At 41.2% G+C, this 21847-nt stretch overlaps 1 protein-coding gene across 9 annotated transcripts in view; it reads right to left on the bottom strand.

The window, feature by feature from the left end:
* G3BP2 (G3BP stress granule assembly factor 2) overlaps positions 1-21847 on the bottom strand; it is an 87147-nt gene that overhangs the window by 43381 nt on the left and 21919 nt on the right. The gene's annotated exons all lie outside the window — the stretch shown is intronic.

Genomic DNA, 21847 nt, shown 5'->3' with positions numbered 1-21847 from the left:
AAATTGTTTTCTAACCAGGATACAATTTAGGATTACAAATGAATCTAGTTATCATGTGTCACCTTAGTCTTCTGGTAGTCCAAAGTAATTTCTCAGTCTTCTTTCATGACCTTGATTTTTTTTCCTTAATATTTATTTATTTGGCTGTGCTGAGTCTTAGTTGAAGCGTGTGGGATCTAGTTCCCCACCCAGCGATCAAACCTGGGCCCCCTGCATTGGGAGCGCAGAGTCTTAGCCATTGGACCACCAGGGAAGTCACATGTCCTTGATACTTTTAAAGAGTGCAGGACAGTTATTTTGAAGAATGCCCCTGCATTTGGTAACCTATGTTGTTTCATGGTATTTAGATCTAGGTTATGCATTTTTGGCAAAAATACCAGAGAAGTACTGTTCTGTCCTCACTGCATGATGGAGGCACATGATGTCCATGTGTCCTATTACCAGTGATGTTTGCTTTGCTTGGTTAATACAGTGTCTGAAGGAATTCTCCACTATACAGTTACTATTTTTCCCTTTGTAATCAGTAAGTATCTTGTGTAGGCGACTACTTTGACATTATATACATATCCCATTTATCATCATACTTTCACCCAGTTTTAGCAGCCATTGACGACTCTTGGCCGAGTCAGTTTTTGTAATTGTGGCTACCTAGTTGTGATTTTTCTAATTCTATCATTCTTTCCACATTGATCAGCTGCATTTCTACTATAGGGAAGACCTTTTCTTCTTTCTCATTTTTTAAAATTCTTTTGTTTATATCAGTGTGAACTCCCAGATTGCTATTCGATAATCCATTACTGTTAATGTTTATTTTCATGCTCACATTACCCCCATTTGCCCAGTGCAAGCCCCACCAAGTTAGTTCTTGTGTATTACAGATTTTAATTGCACACTATTTGGTACATAAAAATGAACTACTATATCTTTTCAAAAAGTGAAAGAAAACAAAAAGTGACAAGGGCCTAAGAGAAGACAATGGCAAGTAGAAAAGAAATTTAGAAATAAATAGGTGGCAAAAATGTGATGATTAACTAGATATGGGAGGTAAGGGAAAAGTTTAGGATAGGTTGCTTTGCTGGATTTGTCTGGGTGACAAAAGAACCACCATTAATATTCAGTGAGAAGGGGAATACAGAACTTTGGGTTTCCTCTTCTATCCATATGAGTATATAAAATATTATACTAGCTACTTCACTCAATACTTTCTGATCATAATGCCACCTTAGAAAGACCTCTGACCACTGAATCTAAAGGAGCCCCCGTCACTCTCCATCTCTTACCCTGCTCTACTTCTGCTAATAGCACTTACCACTACCTGACATTATTTATTTTTTGTGATTTTTTTTTTCACCCATGTCTTGTGGGATCTTAGTTTCCTGACCAGGGATCAAATCCAGGTACTTATCAGTGACAGTGCGTACTCATAACCACTGGACCACCAGGGAATTCCCAATCCTTTGGTGTATGGCCTCTCCAATAAACCAAGTTCCAGAAGGACTCAGATTTTGTCTGTTTTGACCAATGCTATATCTGTGCCACAAAGGAGACATTCAAAATCAATTCATAAATAAATGTGTGTGTGTGTGTGTGTGTGTATGGAGGGAGAGAGGGATGGGGGAATAGAAAGAGGGAGAGAGATGGGATCATAATTAACATTGTTTTGCAAGACACTATCTTTTTTCTTAACAATGTAACTGGACATCACTTTATATTATTAGTACTTAATTCTTTTCAATGGTTACACAGGTGAGGAATGACATCCTAAGCTTAAAGGCTTTAAGCTAAATTACAAAGAAAATTATGAGGATGGAATCAAAATAAATATAAGCTATATAATAACACATTTCTGCTACAAATTTGAATCAAAAGGGCTAATAAACTTCATAAGGAATCAGTATGAAAACCTAACCAATAGATATGCAAAGTAGTCCCATTTACAGAAAAAAAAGGACTTAGCATTAAATATATATGAAGAACTGTTAAATGGAAACAATGCAAACTGTAAACTGGCAAATATTTTTAAATGAAAACATCCAATTTTCAAAAAAAGCTACCTTGTACATTTTTGTTGCAAGTAAATATTAATTCATCCTTCTAAAACAAGCAATTTAGCAAGACATACCAAAAGCTTTCAGATGTCTATACTTTTTGGATCAATAATTCTACTTCTGGGTATTTATTTCTAAGATATGCACCAAGAAATTCATTGTGATATTATTTATTATCATTTAAAAATGGGAGGCATCTTCAATATCCAATAATAGTGAATGGTTAAATAAACTATGACACATATCCTTGACACATATACATCAAAAGCTATAGATTTAAATATTTAAGAATATATTTTTATGTTATACATTTATATTTCAGTCTGAAATCAAACATGTTTATAAATCAATCTTAAGTTAAAAAATATAGTTGATACTTTTGGTTGTTTTTGTTTTTTTAGGTAAGAAATGGATTTATTCAGATTCAGAGAGAAGCACAGTCCACAGATGTAGTGTGGGCCATTGCAGAGGGCAAGTGCAGCCAGTTTGGGGGGATTTTTTTACAAAAAAAGGAAAAGAGATCCAATCACCATCAGCAGGTGAATTTTTTAGAAGAGTAAAATTATTAGAATTATATTAACTGATGCTGATTTTTATTATAGACGTCAGCATAAAACACTTCACTGACATTATACTTTATAGGGTTTTTCCTTTAGACCCTCTCATTTCAATCTTATTGGTCTTGGAAGATCAACCAATTCCATTACCACAATTTTGCTGATGAAGTGTTTAAGAGATGACTTTATAAGCATGTTTAAGGACCACACACTTACTCTATATAAGATAGGACCTAAAACTATGAAGAATAGGCATTAGAAGGGAATCAAATCCTAATCCTTAAAGGATTCTCATTTTTCTTAGTGCCTCTACTCACCACAATTTTTACCTTTCAAGTTGTACATGACATTTAACCTTTTGAGACATACATAACAAATGTCTTGGACCTGTTACCAATTCAGTTAGTAAGGAAGGATTACTTACTATATGCCAGCAGTATAGTCTGGGCTCTGGAGCCAGGCTGCCTGGATTTGCATCCCAGCTTCATCTCATCACTTACTAAATGTATGACCCAAGTATATTTCCTCTATATGACCTTGGACAGGATGTTTAACTTTTCTGTGCTTCAGTGTTTCTCAGCTGTAAAATGGGCCACTAATATCTACCTATGGTCTTCCCTCGTGGCTCAGTGGTAAAGAATCCACATGCCAATGCAGGAGACATGGGTTCGATCCCTGGGTCAGGAAGAACCCCTGGAGAAGGAAATGGCAACCGGCTCCAGTATTCTTGCCTGGGAAATCCCATGGACTTGGGAGCCTGGCAGGCTACAGTCCATGGGGTCACAAAAGAGTCAGACATGACTTAGCAACTAAACAACAGCAACAGTATTGACCTTATTACAACACTATAAAGATTAGATCTGTTAATAAAAGCAAAACATTTATACCATGCCTAGCACATGGTAAATGCTCAATAAACATCAGCACTTCATATCTGGCTCATGAAAAAGTAAATGCACCAATTGCTTTCAGCTGATTCCTTTTTCACTGCTCACTGCTTTGCTCTGAAGTAACAACTTAGAGTTGTACATAGCATTTTATGGTTTTCAAAACACTGTCAAAACATTACCTCATTGCAGTTTTCACAAGCAATTCACAAAGGAGGCAAGCTGCACAAGGCTAAAAGTGGCCAATTTAGAAAGAGACCCCAAATTCCCCCATGGCTAATTTAGCGCCACTAAGTGATGAACCCCCTTAGCCTTGGATCAAGCCTTCTTAACTGAAAACTGGTTTTTCAAGAATTTCAGGACTCTCCATGCAGCTGGCTCCTTTACAAAGCTTTCTGATGCAAAGAGAAGCCTACTTTGGTGAGTAGCATAAACCCCATTCCTTTTAAGGCAGAAGAGGAAAAAGACTATTATGGCCTGAAGAAAGAACAAAATGTTCATTTCTCCTGAAATCTTTCCATCCATTATCTTTGTGAGACTGGTTCAGGCTAGGACTAAAGAGATGTTCTTCCTTTCCATTCAGGCGTTGTATGTGAAAGTGTCATACATCCATAAAGTGCATAAAAAACTTGTGCAGCCTGCCCATTTGTTGTTCAGTATAAAATGTAAATAAATGACTACTATAGATGGTGAATTTTCAGCCATGTAGCTGGTTTTGATCACTAAAGTCTTCAAGTAGAGATTCTAAAAGCTACTAAGCTTGAGAGAATAAAGACTGCAAATTCTTGAGATAACTTCTTCAGAATTTAGAGACAACAACCTCATCATAAATCAACACCTAAAGAAATAGGCTTGGGATTACAAAAGTAAGCCACCCTGAATAATGGTTTGTAAATTCTAATGAATTCTATCCAATGCTCAGAAAGTTATGATGACAGCTAAAATCGCCTCAGGCTAAGTGATCTAAGAGATACAATAATCCTAACAACTAAAGATAATATAAATAAAATAAGAGTCATCTGCCCTGAGTTGCCTGGAGTCCAGAAAATGATGACTTTGGAAAGAAGCTTCATCAGTGTTTATCTTGCACTGTTCAGGGTAGACTATATTTGGCAGACATTTAGCCATCTCAGGGCTACAGGCTGTGTTTAATTCTTCAGGCCTTTGGCTCAGAGAGTAAAGAATCTGCCTGCGATATAGGAGACCCGGGTTTGATCCCTGGGTTGCAAAGATGCCCTGGAGAAGGGAATGGCTTCCCACTCCAATATTCTTGCCTGGAGAATTCCATGGACAGAGAAACCTAGTGGGCTACAATCTGTGGGGTCGCAAAGTGTCGGACACAACTGAGCAACTAACACTACAGTCTGGATATGAGATGCCTTGAGGTTATCCAGGCTTTCCTTGTGGTTCAGCTGGTAAAGAATGCCTGCAATGCAGGAGACCTGGGTTCGATCCCTGGGCTAGGAAGATCCCCTGGAGAAGGGAAAGGCTACCCACTCCAGTATTCTGGCCTGGAGAATTCCATGGACTGTATAGTTCATGGGGTAGAAAAAAGTTGGAAACGACTGAGCGACTTTCACTTTTTTCTTTTGAGGTTATCCAGTTCTCACTAAGCACTCCAACCCAGAGGAGGGTGCCTGGTCAGTGGATATTCTGTTTATTGGAAAGGCATATCTGCTTCTGTGAAAAGGCATTCTGGGGTCACTAATCAGTCTCCAATGGATTGAGTGTCAACTCCTATCCCTGAGCCAGATTTCCTCATGGAGGGAAGAGGGGAAGAGAGAGGTTGTACCAAGAGGAGCCAGAGCTGAGGACCAAATCCTCCACTTAAATACAGAAGAATGAAACACATGGGATCAAATCCCTTTTTCTTCACTGACTAGTTTTGTGACACTGGTCAAGTCAGTTTATTTCTTTGACCTTTAGTTTCCTCATGGTTAAATAGCCAACATTAGGGGACTTTCCTGGTGGTCCAGGGGTCAAGACTCTGTGCTTCCACTGCTAGAAGCCTGGGTTCAATCCCTGGTCAGGGAACTAAGATACTGACTGCCACATAGCATGGCCAAACAAAAAGAGCCAACTTTAGGGTTGTTGAGAGGATTATTTATAGTGTTTAGCACAGTGTCTGGCATGGTAGGTGTAAGAGTCTGATTCCTGTTATAAAACTGAGGCAAACCTTCAACAACAGGGGACTCCAACCCAGCACTTCACAAAGTTTAGACACTAGGCCAGGACCACCCTCCCTCCTTCCAATCTTCATTCTCCTCTTGGGTCAAATACTTGGTTTGACAGTGCAAAGAAACCACGGTAAAAGACTTTGTCTTAAGTGGTCAAATTCAAGAGGAGGAAATGGATACCATACCTTTGAAAGCAATTTACTCAACCAGTCTCTTTGAGCAACCAGGCTACAGAATTATTCAGGGCAGTAAAAAGCCAACTGTATGCAAAATAAAATGCATTCATCAGCAGACAGAAAACTTAAAAAAAAAGTAGTAGAGCTGGTGTGAAACTTCTGATTGGAAAAAGATCATCATAAAAAATCAAGTAGCTGATACACAGTGAAAGTATTTTGGCTTTCTTCTGCCTTAGCCAATTGAGCGCAAAGTACAGCCAATTCCTCATGCAAAGTGTCAGCATCAGCCCTTAATTTCACCCACACATTTCCAGGTGTGACCACTTCCTTGTGGGTTCCTGGCTCGCTGAACTCTGGCTTCCGGCAGTAGAACACGCCTCTGAGCTTTACCTCAGCAGGAAGCATATAAGAGGTTTATGATTAAGGCAAGAATCTTCCTCATAATCAAAGATTTGTCCTACTGTTCTGGTCAGACCATCAGCCTGACTTATATCTATATATCTATATATATCTACCCTCCTCCTTCCAGGTTGCGGCTCTGACATCTGACTTGTTAACTCACACTCTCTGGGTGACCCCTGGCTGTGGAAACACATTTCCAGGGTCCTGGCAGCTGGTTCAAAACTGACAGAAGCTCTCAGTGACATTCTCATATATAGCTGGGCTTCAGAGATCCCAGGCCTGATCCCTAACTCCAGAGCCAGGACCCCAGATTACCCAAGTTCTGGTGGTGACCTGAAAAGGGAAAGACCACTTAAAAGTTATTGACCAAAGGACTTCTATGCACATGAAAGCAGACCCAGATAAAACGTGTTCATAAGAGCAATAATGTTGGAAACAGTTTTTCCCTAAGCCACCAAGAGTCGTAGAAAACCCAAGGAACTTTCGGCCCTTTAAATGTCAACAAAAGAGTAATAAGAGAGTTTGGAGGCTTCTCTATAAGCAGAGTTGGGAAAAGATAAAAAAGCACTAAGAAAGACTGTTTCAGATTAAGTAAATGTGACTTCCTTTAATGTTGCTCGTAAACCAGAAGTTTTTAATCTGAGTCTCAGCACATTTTGAGGGGTGGAGATAGAGGATGTTTAGGAAACCATGATTTTGTACATATGTGTACATGCGTCTTTTTTGCCTGGAAGCTCCACGTTGCATTGCCTTCTAAAATATATATAACCTAAAAGGTTAAGAACTAATGATCTAAACCACATTACTCTTCAGTGTATATCATGGTAATAATGAGTTGTTTATTTAAAAGAAGGCTTTACAATATAAAGAAGCTATTCTCATTCAAAAGCCATGTTTAACTAAAATTCTATGCTAATCAGTGACTTTAGCTTACCACATGAAGGGATGCTAAACTATTTCCTGGTTTTGATGTTGACTACAGTGATACAGGATGTCAAATTGGGGGATACCACACTAAGGGGTGCTGAACTATCTCCTGGTTTTGATGCTGACTACAGTGATACAGGATGTCAAATTAGGGGAGATGGGGTGATGACGGTTGCACAGGACCTCCCCACACATTTCTTTTCAACTCTCTATTAATCTATCCTTATTTTATTTCAAAATCAAACAGTTAAAATTTTTAAAACATAAGTTCTGGAATCTGGTGGAGTTGCATTCTTAAACCCAGCTCTGCGTTTATAACTGCATGATGCTGGAAAAGTTATTAAGTTCTCTGAATCTGTAAAAAGGCACAATGGTAATTCCTGTATCGTAGACCTGCTGGTACAGATATAAACTATCATGATTACTTTTAGGCCAAATGCTCATAGCTTGGATATCAGCCTTCACTGGGTGACAGGTACATGGTTTTCATATATGGTTGTTAAAGTGGAAATTGTTTCCTTTGGGGTAATCTTGGAAACAAAAACCCTTAAAGTGGCAGTAAACAGCATAAACAAGGAACTACTTTTCAGAAATCAGAAGAAAGAAAATCTAGTTTAAGGTCTAGAGACCATAGGGAAAAGTGAAAGTATTAGTCACTCAGTCATGTCCGACTCTTTGAGACCCTGCCAGGCTTCCCTGTCCATGGAATTCTCTAGGCAAGGATACTAGAGTGGGTAGCCATTCCCTTCTCCAGGGGATCTTCCCGACCCAGGGATTGAATCTGGATCTCCTGCATTGCAGGCAGATTCTTTACCGTCTGAGCCACCAGGGAAGCCTCAACAGAGACCATAAGGGATTAGTAAAGGAAGGAAAACACAAAAGACACACAAAACAAAAGCAGGGGATGAGGCAGTTTTTCACAATGTGTACTCCAGTCCATATTTGCTCAGCATCGTGGTGTGCTTAAGGACTTAGAATCTTCATCTAGATTGTTTCTGCTTAATAGTAGACAAAATAATAACGATACTGTGAATTTCACAAAGCCATATGTTTTCCATTAATGATTTAACTAAACCTAAAGCTTGGAAATTGGCCAATATTATGGTTTTTAAAAGAAAAATAAAAGGACAGTTCTATAAGTCATCATTTTTATTAACAGTTTACTTTCAAAGAGTATCTATGCTAAGGTTTAAGATGGAGGTTTGCTCAGGGAGCAGTGAGAACAAACAGAAGGGGCAATGACATCAATCTGGAGGCTCAGAATTCCTGGAGATGACACCTGAGCTGCATCTTGAAGTAAGAATGAGCCATGCTTCCCAGGTAGCTCAGTGATAAAGAATCAGCCTGCAATAGAGGAGATGTGGGTTTGATCCCTGGGTCAGAAGACCCCCTGGAGAAGGAAATGGCTACCCAATCCAGTATTCTTGCCTGGGAAACACCACGGACAGAGGAGCCTGGCAGGCTACGATCCATGGGGTCACAAAGAGTCAGACACAACTTAGCAACTAAACAACAACAACAAAAGAATGAGCCAGGGAAGAAAATGCAATGGTTGACAACAGCTGTTCCAGGCAGAAGGAAGAGCAAGTACAAAGCTAAAGCAATGGTGACACGTGTCGGCAAGAATAGGTAGTTTGGTGTTACCACAACATCAGCTTCAAGGCTGAGCACAATATCTCAAAAAGGAGGGGGTCAGGGTAAATAGCATTTTAAGAAATTTTACCTTTACGCCTTTCCACTGTATGTAAATCCCAGAAAAAGTATTTGCACAAATACTTTCATCCCAGAACCTATTTCTGGGATATGATGGGACAGAGGTCTGAGAAAAGCTGGGTTTAATTTCCACGACAAAACTCTTGCACTTCTTCCCTATTTTTCTCCACAAACTGAGAAAATATAGAGATTTCAAATATTTAAAAGCAGTTCTTTATCTTTCTCCTGGACTAGGAAGGGGTCTGATGACCTTTGCTATAAAATGTGGGGTCTTAAAAAGGAATCACAGAGGAAGCTAGAATGACATTTAGTCAAAGAAACCCATAGAAGTGACTGGTTTCTGCCAGTTGGTTTAGAGATATATATTTCATATCATTTTTGGAGATTTCTGCTCTGAGGACTAAACATCATTGCTCATTTTATGGGCACAGGAAAGCAGTATCTAGTGAAGGAAGCATATTCATTGGTTACTATGTTTGTTGCATGTATTTTAAACGTTGCAGAGCCTTCATTTTTAATACTTCTGTTCTGCTGCTACTGCTGCTGCTAAGTCGTGTTAGTCGTGTCCGACTCTGTGCAACCCCATAGACGGCAGCCCACCAGGCTCCTCGGTCCCTGGGATTCTCCAGGCAAGAACACTGGAATGGGTTGCCATTTCCTTCTCCAGTGCATGAAAGTGAAAAGTGAAAGTGAAGTCACTCAGTCGTGTCCGACTCTTCGTGACCCCATGGGCTGCAGCCTACCAGGCTCCTCCGTCCGTGGGGTTTCCCAGACAAGAGTGCTAGAATGGGGTGCCATTGCCTTCTCCTACTTCTATTCTGGTTGGTCTCAAACCAAGACACTGACCTCACACCCCAGTTGCTCTGTGATATTTTGGCAAAGAGAGCACAGCCCAAGACGCACATCCCCCACCCCTGGTTTCAGAGCCTCCCTAAGAGGAAATAAAGAGCCTCTGGATGAGGGTGAAAGAGGAGAGTGAAAAAGCTGGCTTGAAACTCAACATTCAAAAAACTTAAGGGCTTCTCCGGTGGCTCAGTGGTAAAGTATCTGCTTGCCAATGCAGGAGGCACGGGTTCAGTCCCTGATCTAGGAAGATTCCACACGTGACGGAGGAACTAAGTCCGTGTGCCAAGTTATTGAGCCTGTGCTCTAGAGCACGGGAATCACAACTACTGAAGCCTGCATGTGCTAGAGCCTGGGCTCCACAGCAAGAGAAGCCACTGCATTGAGAAGCTGGCACACCACAACTAGAGAGGAGTCCCCGCTCGCTGCAACCAGAGAAAAGCCTGCATAGCAACGAAGAACCAGCACAGCCAAAAAAAAAAAATTAAGATCATGGCGCTTGGTCCTATCATGGCAAATAGAAGCAGAAAAAGTGGAAGCAGTGACAGATTTTATCTTCTTGAGCTCCAAAATCACTGCAGACAGTGACTGCAACCATGAAATTTAAAGGCACTTGCTCCTTGGAAGGAAAGTTATGACAAACCTAGACAGTGTAGACATCACTGTCTATACTGTCTACACTGCTGGACCTTTGCCAGCAAAGTCCATATAGTCAAAGCTATGGTTTTTCCAGTTGTCATGTATGGATGTGAGAGTTGGACCATAAAGAAGAGTGAGCACCCAAGGACTGAGGCTTTCAAATTGTGGTTCTGAAGAAGACTCTTGAGAAGTCCCTTGGACAGCAAAGAGATCAAACCAGTCAATCCTCAACGAAATCAACCCTGAAGATTCATTGGAAGGACTGGTGCTAAAGCTCAAGCTCCAAAGAACAGAAAATCTAAACTCTCACCCTACATTTTATTAGCTGTATGACATGAATAAGCTATCTGATCTCTCTAAACTGCAGTATGACTTTGAGACATACCTAGAACAGAATAGGTTAGTTGCCCTTCCTTTTTTCTTTCTCTTCAAAAACTAGAGAATCCTGTTTTATTTTTAAAAGCTGTTGTCTTGGAACTATTAACAAGCTTCATTCCAATCTTCTGTGTCCTGTGTCTAGGACTTGCTCAGATTCCTTCGCCCAAGTCACTGAACCCCTTGTCCCCTGGCTCCCTGTTCCCTGGACTTGTAGATTGGGAATGTGATCCCCGCCTTGGATGATCTCCCAGGATTTGGTGTCTAGACCACCTGTCAACCCACTGCTGATTCTGGATTTTCCTGCTTGCTGCTGAAAAGCCAAGCATGCCACACAGCAGACTTTGAGTTTGACCTTCAAGATCAGGCAGGAGTTAGGATTTGGATCAACGGAGAGAATGGGGTTGGGCAGTCCAGCTAGTGGGACATGAAGAACAAAAGGAACAGCCAGGAAAACACAAGGTATCAGGGAACATGGAGGGGCTTGGAGGGGTTTCTGGAGAGTAAAAGCGCACACTAGGAACCCACAGGCCAGATCCAGCTCACAGTTGTTCTGCTTAGTGTCACAGGGTTTAAAAGATTTTTTAATTGGCTGCTAATTTTTTAATTTTTTCTTGGCTGCGTGGCATACAGGATCTTAGCTCCCTGACCGGGGATGGAACCTGTGCCTCCTGCAGTGGAAGCGTGGGGCCCTAACTGAAACAGATGCCCACAATTCTCTTGAAAAAGATAACAATTCGACAACACCGGACCCACAGTCCACATAGAAACAATGGCGAGAGCAGTAGCTGCTGTTCCCTTGGGATGAGGCATCCTCCCTCCAGTCTCTGTAACCCCCACTGCCACCAGCTTCATGTCTTCATTTACTGACCTGCCTCTCTAGGTGATCAATAATTATTTAGTCAATTAGAATGGGAGGTAGAGTAGAAGAAGAGAAGGAAGAGGAAGAAAGAGAACCCCACTATTAATAATACTAAAGCGTTGTATCAGCGAGATGGGGTGAGAGGTGGGGGAGAGGTTCAAGGGAGAATGGACATATGTATACCTATGGCTGATTCGGGCTGATGTATCGCAGAAACCAACATAATATTGTAAACCAATTATCCTTCAATTAAAAAGCAAGAAATTTAAAAAAATAATGCTAATGAGTTATATCAAATCCTCACACTGTACAAAAGTACAAAATATTGTATGTCAACCATATCTCAATAAAGATATCTCAATAAATCGTATCTCAATGAAAAAAATACTAGAGAGTGCTCTTGGAAGACCTCCAATAGCACACCAGTAAGTGTGGACTATGGCCTGGGGTGAGAGGTAACTGCAGGCATGTTCCCACGTAAGTAACATGATAAGATGAGTGCTTGAAAATATTTTAGATACAACTTGAATAAACTAGCACACATATCAAGAGTGCTTACTTAACTTTATGGGACACTGGCAAAGCCAGGCCCTCCAACCTTTCATATGCTGTGCAGTTGGGAATAAACAATAAAAATAATGCTAAGAAAATTAATAATTATAAAAAAAGAAAATCTATTTTAAAGGTAAGTATATCCTTATACCTCACCAAGTTCCAGGAAGAATTTAAGATGACACTAGAAGGTAGGATGAGCTGAAGTGTGAAGTACCACATCCAGAAATAACAGCTGGAGGGATTTTCAGAAAGTATGAACATGAAGTAAGTGAAGCATGGAGGCAGTTGGGATAGCAAGACACAAAAGAAGGCCAGACTTTGAGAAGGGGTAACAGTCAAGACTTAGGAACAGCCAGAACAGCTCTATGGCTTAAGGCCCAGTATCCAGGAGGCTCGGCCCTTGAAGGTTGGAACACAGCACTCGTGGGGTTTGTAAAAAACAAAACAAGATTTGATTGTCTGGGAAGGGACATGGTAACATTCATCAGCACTTTCAGGGCCTCAGCAAAACAGGCTTCAGACCCAGAGGGAAAGTGAAATTCTTGGAAGAAAAGACAAGCAGTATTCTGGTGCCCAGGATGAAAGGTTGTATAACTGTATCCTGCAATGGCACCCCACTCCAGTACTCTTGCCTGGAAAATCCCATGGATGGAGGAGCCTGGTAGGCTGCAATCCATGGGGTCGCGAAGAGTCAGACACGACTGAGCGACTTCACTTTCATTTTTCACTTTCATGCACTGGAGAAGGAAATGGCAACCCACTCCAGTGTTCTTGCCTGGAGAATCCCAGGGACGGGGGATCCTGGTGGGCTGCCGTCTATGGGGTTGCACAGAGTTGGACACGACTGAAGTACGTAGCAGCAGCAGCCCTTGCCAGGTACCATGGGCTCAATTCAGGCCTACCTAGGTTATAGCAGTAAGACTCAATTCTAAAATCTGTCAAATTGTGATCCTTCTCAGTTGGTACCATGATCATCTCCTAAACAAGTTGAGTCCAAGCCTGGAGGTGTTGGGTGCTAGTGTCCAAGGTCTCAAGTTTGTTTGTTTTTGGCTTTTTTTTGGCTGTGCCATATAACATGCAGAATCTTAGTTCCCTAACCAGGGATTGAACCCAGGCCCCCTGCAGCAGAAGTGAGGAGTCTTAAATCACTGGACCACCAGGGAACTCCTCAGGGCCTAAAGTTTAAGACAGGAGTTGAGCTAAGAAGTTCAAGGTGAGCCAAATCAACCTGGATATCCCCATAAATTAGCCAGAAACGTGGGTCAGGAGCTCAGGAAATAAGTTGAGCTTGAAAGAGAGATTTGGGAGCTGAAGAGTTGAAGCTAAGGAGTGAGTTGTAAGACAGAAGCACAGGTGACTCTCACAGCCTGAAGCGGAGCTGCAATTAAGGGATGAAGGAAGAGGAAGCAACTACCGTAGTAGTCAAAGACTCACACGAAACATGGGTAGAACAGAATCACTTAGAAACATGGGTAGAACAGAATCACTTAGCATCGCAGAGGATAAGAGGACAAGAAGTTAAAAAAAGGGCCTCTTAATAGTCACTTACCAAAGAAAGGATACACAGCACAGAGACTGAAGTGATGTCCAGAATCCGGCTGGTAACCTTCAAAAGGAGAATTTTCACAAAACCAGACCGCAAGGAGTTAAGAGTAGGATGTTAGAGGCTGCCAAACAAATCGGTTGGTATTTATGGTAGTAAAGTTTTGAGTTGTGTTTGTTTTGGCTGTGGAGTTGCTAGGCTATGACAAGCACAAGCTGAACTCCTGCCCCACTACCCCTCTTTTACGTCAGGAACTCTAAGATATCACCTGGATTACTCAGTCTTACCCGGTCCTAATTAATAACGCTACTGGTTGTATTTCTTCTTTTTTGACGTGGAAGTCAGTGGCTCTCTAATTCCATCTCTGGTTTCCAACAGTCCATCATGGAGTGGGCTGTGTTAAACAAAGGACCATGGGGCTCATGCCTTTGAGAACAGAAAGGGGGTTACCAAGCAGCAGACTGTGAAGAAAGGGATACGGTCTTCCCATCAGTTTCGTATTTGTTTTTACTTGCCAGTGCCCAGCGGCCTTGGCATAAAACACTGAAAAGTGTAAATAACGCAGGCATGGCTGACAATTGCCAGCCTTCTAGCAGTTGTCCCCAATCATCAGTGTCATCATGGAAAGAGGACTAAATCAGGAATGCGGACACCAATGGGCAGGCTGCTAATTTTATAATTGTAATCCTTTTACACAGTTCCCTCTTCACATGCATGCAAAGGGTAACATGAAGTTGAAGTCACAGCATTTTCCACATGGTAGGTGCTCAAATAGATGTGTTTAAGTAGTCAGAAAATGATCACTTCTACAAAAAAGTTAAGAAGAAAGAAACATGACTCCCTTAAAAGGTAAAAAACTTACATTCAGACTTTATTTTCATCCTCTTTAAAAAGACAAGTGGATTGGGCTTTTTCACAGGCAGCACCAAAACCAGAAACCTTAGTGAAAATAATTTAAGAAAATTAGTATCATAAAGTTAATGTATTTTGCTGAAATATTTATGGACAAAATGAAAGGATATCTGGTATTCAATATAACAAATAACATAGGAGAAGTAGGTAAGAATACAAATAAGGTTAGCTTTGAGTTGATCATTATTTAAGCTTGGTGATAAATATGTGGAGATTTAATATAATAACCTCTCTACTTTTATTTGTTTGACATTTTCCATAAGATAAACTTTGTAAGAGTAATACTTTTATAAGTAGGATAATATTTTATAAACAAAGTTGAAAAGCAAGCAATGAACTAGGGGGAAATAATGCAAGATGCTGCACTGTCAGGGTTTATATCCTTAAGGGAAAAAGACTTCTTACAAATGAATGATAAAGACTAACAGCTAATAGAAAAAAAATGTCAGGAATGGGTAACTCACAAAAGAAGAAATACAAAAAGTTAATAACCATATGAAAACATATTCACTTTCACTAATGATAGGAGACAGAAGAATGGCACCCTGAAGGATGTCTGAGTCCTAATCCACAGACACGTGAATATGTTATTTTACATGGCAAAAAAACGGATTCACCAGACATGATTAAGGATTTAGGAATGAGGAGGCAGTCCAGAATTATCTGGGTGGGCCCAAAGTAATCCCAAGGATCCCCTAGAGAGGGAGGCAAGAGGGGCCCTGGCAGAGAGGAAGGACAAAGGAAGCAGAGTCAGGACGGAACTTCAGCAATGCTATGTAGCAGGTTTTGAAGATGGAGGAAGGGACCATGAGCCAAGAAGAGCAAGTGGCCTCTAGAAACTGGCACAGGCAAAAAAACTGATTCTCCCCTGGAGCCTCCGGAAGGAAGCAGTCCTGCTGACACCTTGACATTAGCCCAGTTCCAGTGCTGAAGGAAAACACAACGCTGGCTGATCTCACTTTAAATTCTGGCCTACTGACTTCCAGCAGGCTCTTAGGGACCCTACCACCACAGCCACTGCAATCATGCAACATTTCCTATCAATTTACTCTCCTAAAAGACTGTATCACAGCTTTTCTACTCTCCTCAAGGTGCCAGCTTCCCACACTTCCCCTCCCAATGCACGCCCTTTGGTGGTGCTGTCTGCTAGAGAGACTTAATTCCAAAACAGTCAAGAGTGATGAAGGCACTTGCAAACTCTCCCAGGTACAAGCATCTGCACCCACCCACTCTTCTGTCCCACCTGATGCTTTGCCTACACTGCCCTCCTGCCTAAGGCCAATCCTCCCTTCTCACATACTCAACAGCATCACTCTTGCAATTCTCCAACATCATCAGTCTTTCTCTCCACTGGAACATTCCCATCAGCACATGCTGCTCTGCTCAGTCGATTCACTCGTGTCTGACTCTTTTCAACCCCATGGACCATAGCCCACCAGGCTCCTCTGTCTATGAGATTTTCCCAGCAAGAATTCTAGAGCGGGTTCCCATGCCCTCCTCCAGGGATCTTCCTGACCCAGGGATCACACCTGCGTTTCCTGCGTCTCCTGTATTGCAGGTGGATTTTTTACTGCTGGGCCACCAGGGAAGCCCCAATAAACGGACTTTAAACCAATAACAAACTTTCCTCCCACATTCCCCTCTAGCTACCATCCTGTTTCTCTGCTTCTCCTTAGAGTAAAATTCCTCAAAAAGGAGTTTTCTACACTTGCTCATCTCTAATTCCTCTTCTTCTCTTTTTGAGCCCATTCCTGTTGGCACCATTCTCAGCACAGAGCTGCATGGTAGGAATCATTTCCATTTACAGAAGAGAGAACTTGTTCAAAACCACACATCAGTTCACAGCTGACTCTGAAGGCTGGGCCCTTCCTATCCACTGCTTTAGCTTGGCCGATCCACTGTCCTTTCTTTCTTTCTCCTACAAATTGGACCACCTAGCCAGCCTCCTGTAACACTAGGCCTATGTGCATGTCTTATAAAGTGTTTATAAGATTTGATTCTAATTAGTTTATGAGCCACAGCATACTATATTGATTTTGAAACTAATATATTTCAGATTTTATCTGCCTGTGTCACTGAGATGATGCTTTCTCTTGTAGCTCATGCTTTTAGGGAAGATCTCATGAATATTCCCCCATATCACCAATTCATTGAGTTTATTCATTATTTTCATTTTCAGTAATACATACTCAACACAAAAATGCAGAAAATGGGAAGCAAGACTACATCAGCCATAACTACACCACTGAATACAAATACTGTTAGCAATTTTATTTCCTTCCGTTTAAATATGTATGCTTTTTCTAGTTATAAGCATAGCAAATATGGAAAAGTAAATGTGTATTATCCATTAAGACATGCAAAGAAATCAACATAAATAAAAACAGGAGTACTTAAGGACATGAATGAATGTTTAATTCAGCATGAAAAAAATAACTTAATGTCCATCAATAAAAGATTAGTTAACATAATTTGTTTCCTCTTTTGTAAAGTCAAAATACTAGTACTTTATGAGATTGTTATAAGAACTAAATCAAAACATGTTTAGAAAGCATATAATGTATTAAATACAACTGATCAGAATGCATATTATTTGTATAACAGCTTACCTCCTCAACCCTATATTTTCTAATTAGCCGTTTCCAGCTCAGGTCGAACTTCTTTAACTTGGCCTCACTATTCTAGAAAGCCTCATTACTCTTTCGATTTTAGGTTCCAAAGAGATGAGGTCATTCTGTCAACCCAACCAATAAACGATACTTCTTCTTCTGTGTCTTACTTCCCAAAAAGATAAGGTCTGCCTCATTATTTTGTAGGTACTGGATCTTTTCTCCAGCTTTAGCCATAATTTACCAATTCTAACCTCGCAAGAGTTGACTGCTCAGCCTGCACTTTTCCCTTTCTCTTTTGGTGGCTACTTCCTCACAGTTTTCATTCACTTCTTCTCCCTTGGGGTTGCAAGCTCTGGTCTTTTTAATCCTTTATTTAGTTTCCATGTCCGTCTTTGGCATATCACAAAAATCAAGCTAAAATAAAACTCCCAGCAAGTAGGAGAATGCTTGTACAATAAATATTTCTTGAATGACCAAAATTATTTTTTACTATCATAAAAAGTGAAAAGGGTGCTGAAAATATACTATTAGAGTTTATTAATTCCACACTTAAAGCCAGGGAAGGATGAGCTAAAATTGGACTAACAATTTTAAACCATTTGGTTTGAATAAAATTGTTTTCTTACTCCTCTTAATTTGCTAAAAGGAATCTTGTTGTGTAAACAATATTTTACACTTGGAACAACAGTGTTATCTGGATCCGGTAAATAATATCCTGGTCACTATGTTTGCTTTTATTTGTTTTATATTCTAGTCACTTGTTTGAAGGTTTCTGGGCTCAAATACAAATACTGATATAATTTGGGAGAAGAATTTCATCCAATTATCTTCTACCCACTGGAATATTCTCAAGTAAAAAAGAAAGGTCCAGAATATGTCACTGTAGCATAACAGTTATTTTGAGCAGAAGGCATTTGAGTTCTTGAAATCTCTTATCTGTGTAAGAGCAGAGCCTCCCCAAAGAACTCAAAGAACCCAACTGTCAGAAGTCAACCAAAGAAGACTCTTATCACCAGAGATCATGAGAAGACATCACACTACATCTACATAGACACTGTCACAAAAACTACCATATCTCCCATGTTACCTGTCTCCTGCCAAACCTGTATGCAGGTCAAGAAGCAACTGAACTGGACATGGAACAACTGACTGGTTCAAAATTGGGAAAGGAGTACAGCAACACTGTATATTGTCACCCTGCTTATTTCACTTCTATGCAGAGTACCTCATTTGAAATGTCAGGCTGGATGAAGAACAAGCTGGAGTCAAGATTGCCAGGGGAAATATGAACAACTTCAGATAAGGAGATGATACTACTCTAATGGCAGCAAGTGAAGAGCCTTTTGATGAGGGTGAAAGAGAAGAGTGAAAAAGCTGGCTTAAAATTCAACATTCAGAAAACTAAGATCATGGCATCTGATCTCATGACTTTGTGGCAAATAGACGGGGAAATTGTGGAAGCAGTAACAGATTTTATTTTCTTAGGTTCCAAAATCACTGCAGATGGTGACTGCAGCCATGAAATTCAAAGATGCTTGCTCCTTAGAAGGAAAGCTATGACAAACCTAGACAACATATTAAAAAGCAGAGACATCACTTTGCTGACAAAGGTCCGTATAGTCAAAGCTATGGTCTTTCCAATAGTCATGTATGGATATAAGAGTTGGACCATAAAGAAGGCTGAGTGCCTGAGAATTGCTTTCTAACTGTGGTATTGGAAAAGACTCTTGAGTGTCCCTTGGACTACAAGGAGATCAAACCAGTCAATCGTAAAGGAAATCAGTCCTGAATATTCATTGGAAGGACTGATGCTGAAGCTCAAGCTCCATCCAATACTTCAGCTACCAAATGCAAAGAGCCATCTCACTGGAAAAGACCTTGATGCTGGGAAAGATTGAAGGCAAAAGGAAAAGGGGGCGGCAGATGATGAGATGGTTAGATGGCATCACCGACTCAATGGACATGAATGTGAGCAAACTCTGGGACATAGTGGAGGACAGAGGAGCCTGGCGTGCTACAGTCCATGGGGTTGCAAAGAGTTGGACACCACAACAACTCCCGTGATACTTCTCAGGGCTCATTTACCTTTCCCAACACTTATCTGTTTTCCAATATAGGCCCTTTCTCCCTCTCCCTTCTCTTAAGAAGTTTCTTGTTTTCCTGAAAATACCTTTCTCCCCTTCCCTTTCCTCCATTAGGATGGTATATAAGCCCCAAATCCTAACTTCCCCTAGAGTCACAGTCTCTATGAACTCCTATACACACATTAATAAAAACACATGATTGAATTTTGTTTTTTTCCTTAACTGTCCTTTGTCAGTTGAATTCAAAGGCACCCCAACAACTGAACCTAAGAGTATAGAGCAATTATTTCTCCTTGACAACCTGATAATCCAATATTTCACTGCAAATACTCAATTGTAAATCTCTGATAGGCCCTGCTATAAGTATAAGCATTATTTATGGTTATATCAGCAGAAGTATGGGCTTCTCTGGTGGCTCAGATGGTAATGAATCCACCTGCGATGCGGGAGACCTCGGTTGGGAAGATCCCCTGGAGAGGGACATGGCAACCCACTCCAGTATTCATGCTTGGAGAATCCCATGTATGGAGGAGCCTGGCGGGGTACAGTTCATAAGGTCGTAAAGAGTCGGACACGACTGAGTGACTAAGCACAGCACAGCACAGCAGAAGTATATTTGGAAGCTACAAGCAGGGTGATTACTGCCCTGGACATCCCTGCCCAGCATGCCCATGCTGGAGTTTGGAAATGAGATCGGCATGAGACACAGCAGAGATGTGTCAATGGCCCAGAAGAGACTTCTAAGTGCTTCCATAAGGTAAATCTGGACCTAACCGGACTGAAGATGTAAACAGAAGGGGTCAGTGAGAAGGGCAGTTGGTCAACATTGAAAGGATAAAAGAAAGGCACCCAGGGCCCAGTCTTGGGGTGATTCCTGCAGCCCTGGGTCAGCGCCACTCCACCGGAATGGTGCTGCCTCCACAGCACAGAGAGCAGTCTCCTAACTTCCTCTGCTGAAGGACTGTCCTTAAAATCACTCAGAAGTTTCTGTTCCAATGGAGCAGGCACTTAACAAGTAAATGCTTACAGAAGGAAGGAAGGAAGAAGGCTCCCACAAGCAAGCTTCTGAGTGTAATCTGGCTTCCTTGTAACTTCCTGTGGGTAGAAAAAGTGCTGACAAGTAGTCTCTTCCTCCTGACAGTTACTACATCTTCTTACACATTAACAAATGAACAGACTTCAGGCTGGTGCAAGGTTCAGTTAGCAGAAGCCAGTTTCTCTGGGTTTCAAGCAATTTATGGACCAGTCGTGAGGACTAGACACTCAGAGATCTGACACAGTATGAAGGAGCAGTCCTTGGTCCACAAAACTCCACCTGTCCATCGTCCCATCCAGGACACTTACCAATTATGCAACTTCCACTGGTAGCCTCTCCCCCTGGCTATCCTTTCACTCAACAGCTATTTACTAAGTGTCTACAAGAGTCTTCCCTAATAGCTCCGTTGGTAAACAATCTGCCTGCAATGCAGGAGACCCCAGTTCAATTCCTGGATTGGGAAGATCCACTGGAGAAGGGATAGGCTACCCACTCCAGTATTCTTGGGCTTCCCTGGTGGCTCAGCTGGTAAAGAATCCACCCGCAATGCAGCAGACCTGGGTTCAATCCCTGGGTTGGGAAGATCCCCTGGAGAAGGGAACGGCTACCCACTGCAGTATTCTGGCCTGGAAAGTTCCATGGGCTCGCAAAGAGTTGGACACAACTGAGCAACTTTCACACATGAGTCAAACACTAACCTGGGTGAAGGCCTGTGAAACAGACAAAGCTGGGTTCTCGACCTTCTGTAGATCGAGGTCTGCTGAACTGGACATACAACAGGGAAGTTTAACACAGCGGGATAAAATCTGTAAGAGAAGCAGATTCTGGGGGGTGGGGCACTGAAACTGAAAGAGAATAGCCAACTTTGTGGATGGGAAGTGGTCTAGGAAAAGGGTAAGCAGGGGCAAATTCCTGGAAGTAAAAACAGTTAGGAACTGAAAGTTATTTACTGAAGCTAGAGTTTAGGAAGTTGGGGTAACGATAGGGCAAACTTGAAGCCTCAAGGACTTTTATAAATCACACATTTTAAATTTTATCTGAAGGCAATGGGAAAGTACTGACTTATGTTAGCCAAGAGAGAAACCAGGAAGTGGTTTCCTTCTTAAAAATATCACACAGGCTTCAGTAAGAACAAAGGAAGGAGCAGGAGAAAGACGGAAGGCAAGGTGTGCCTTTAATATCTTAGGCAGCTGGCCTAATATCTTACATTGCATTCATGATTCCTTCCCCACTTTCACTATTCATTTGACTCATAAAATGTTTTCAAGGTCATTTCATTTTTTTATTGTGAGGTGGATTAGAAGATCTCTTTTAACCTAAATATAATTTCATTTTATGGCAATGTCTCTTGTCTATCACAGAGGAAATGCTTCTCTTGATAAATATACTTTGGTTCTTAGGCTAAATGCCCTCTGTAATTTTTCTAAGAATTTTTATTTTTTATTTATTTATTTTTAATTTCTAGCCCTGCCCTGAGATTTCCTAAACTCAGTGCCCAA

Source organism: Giraffa tippelskirchi, chromosome 1 (assembly GCF_054371585.1).
Source record: "Giraffa tippelskirchi isolate mGirTip1 chromosome 1, T2T-mGirTip1v1.2.pri, whole genome shotgun sequence".
In the NCBI taxonomy this organism is placed as follows: Eukaryota; Metazoa; Chordata; class Mammalia; order Artiodactyla; family Giraffidae; genus Giraffa; species Giraffa tippelskirchi.
This window is presented reverse-complemented; position numbering and strand designations above follow the sequence as displayed.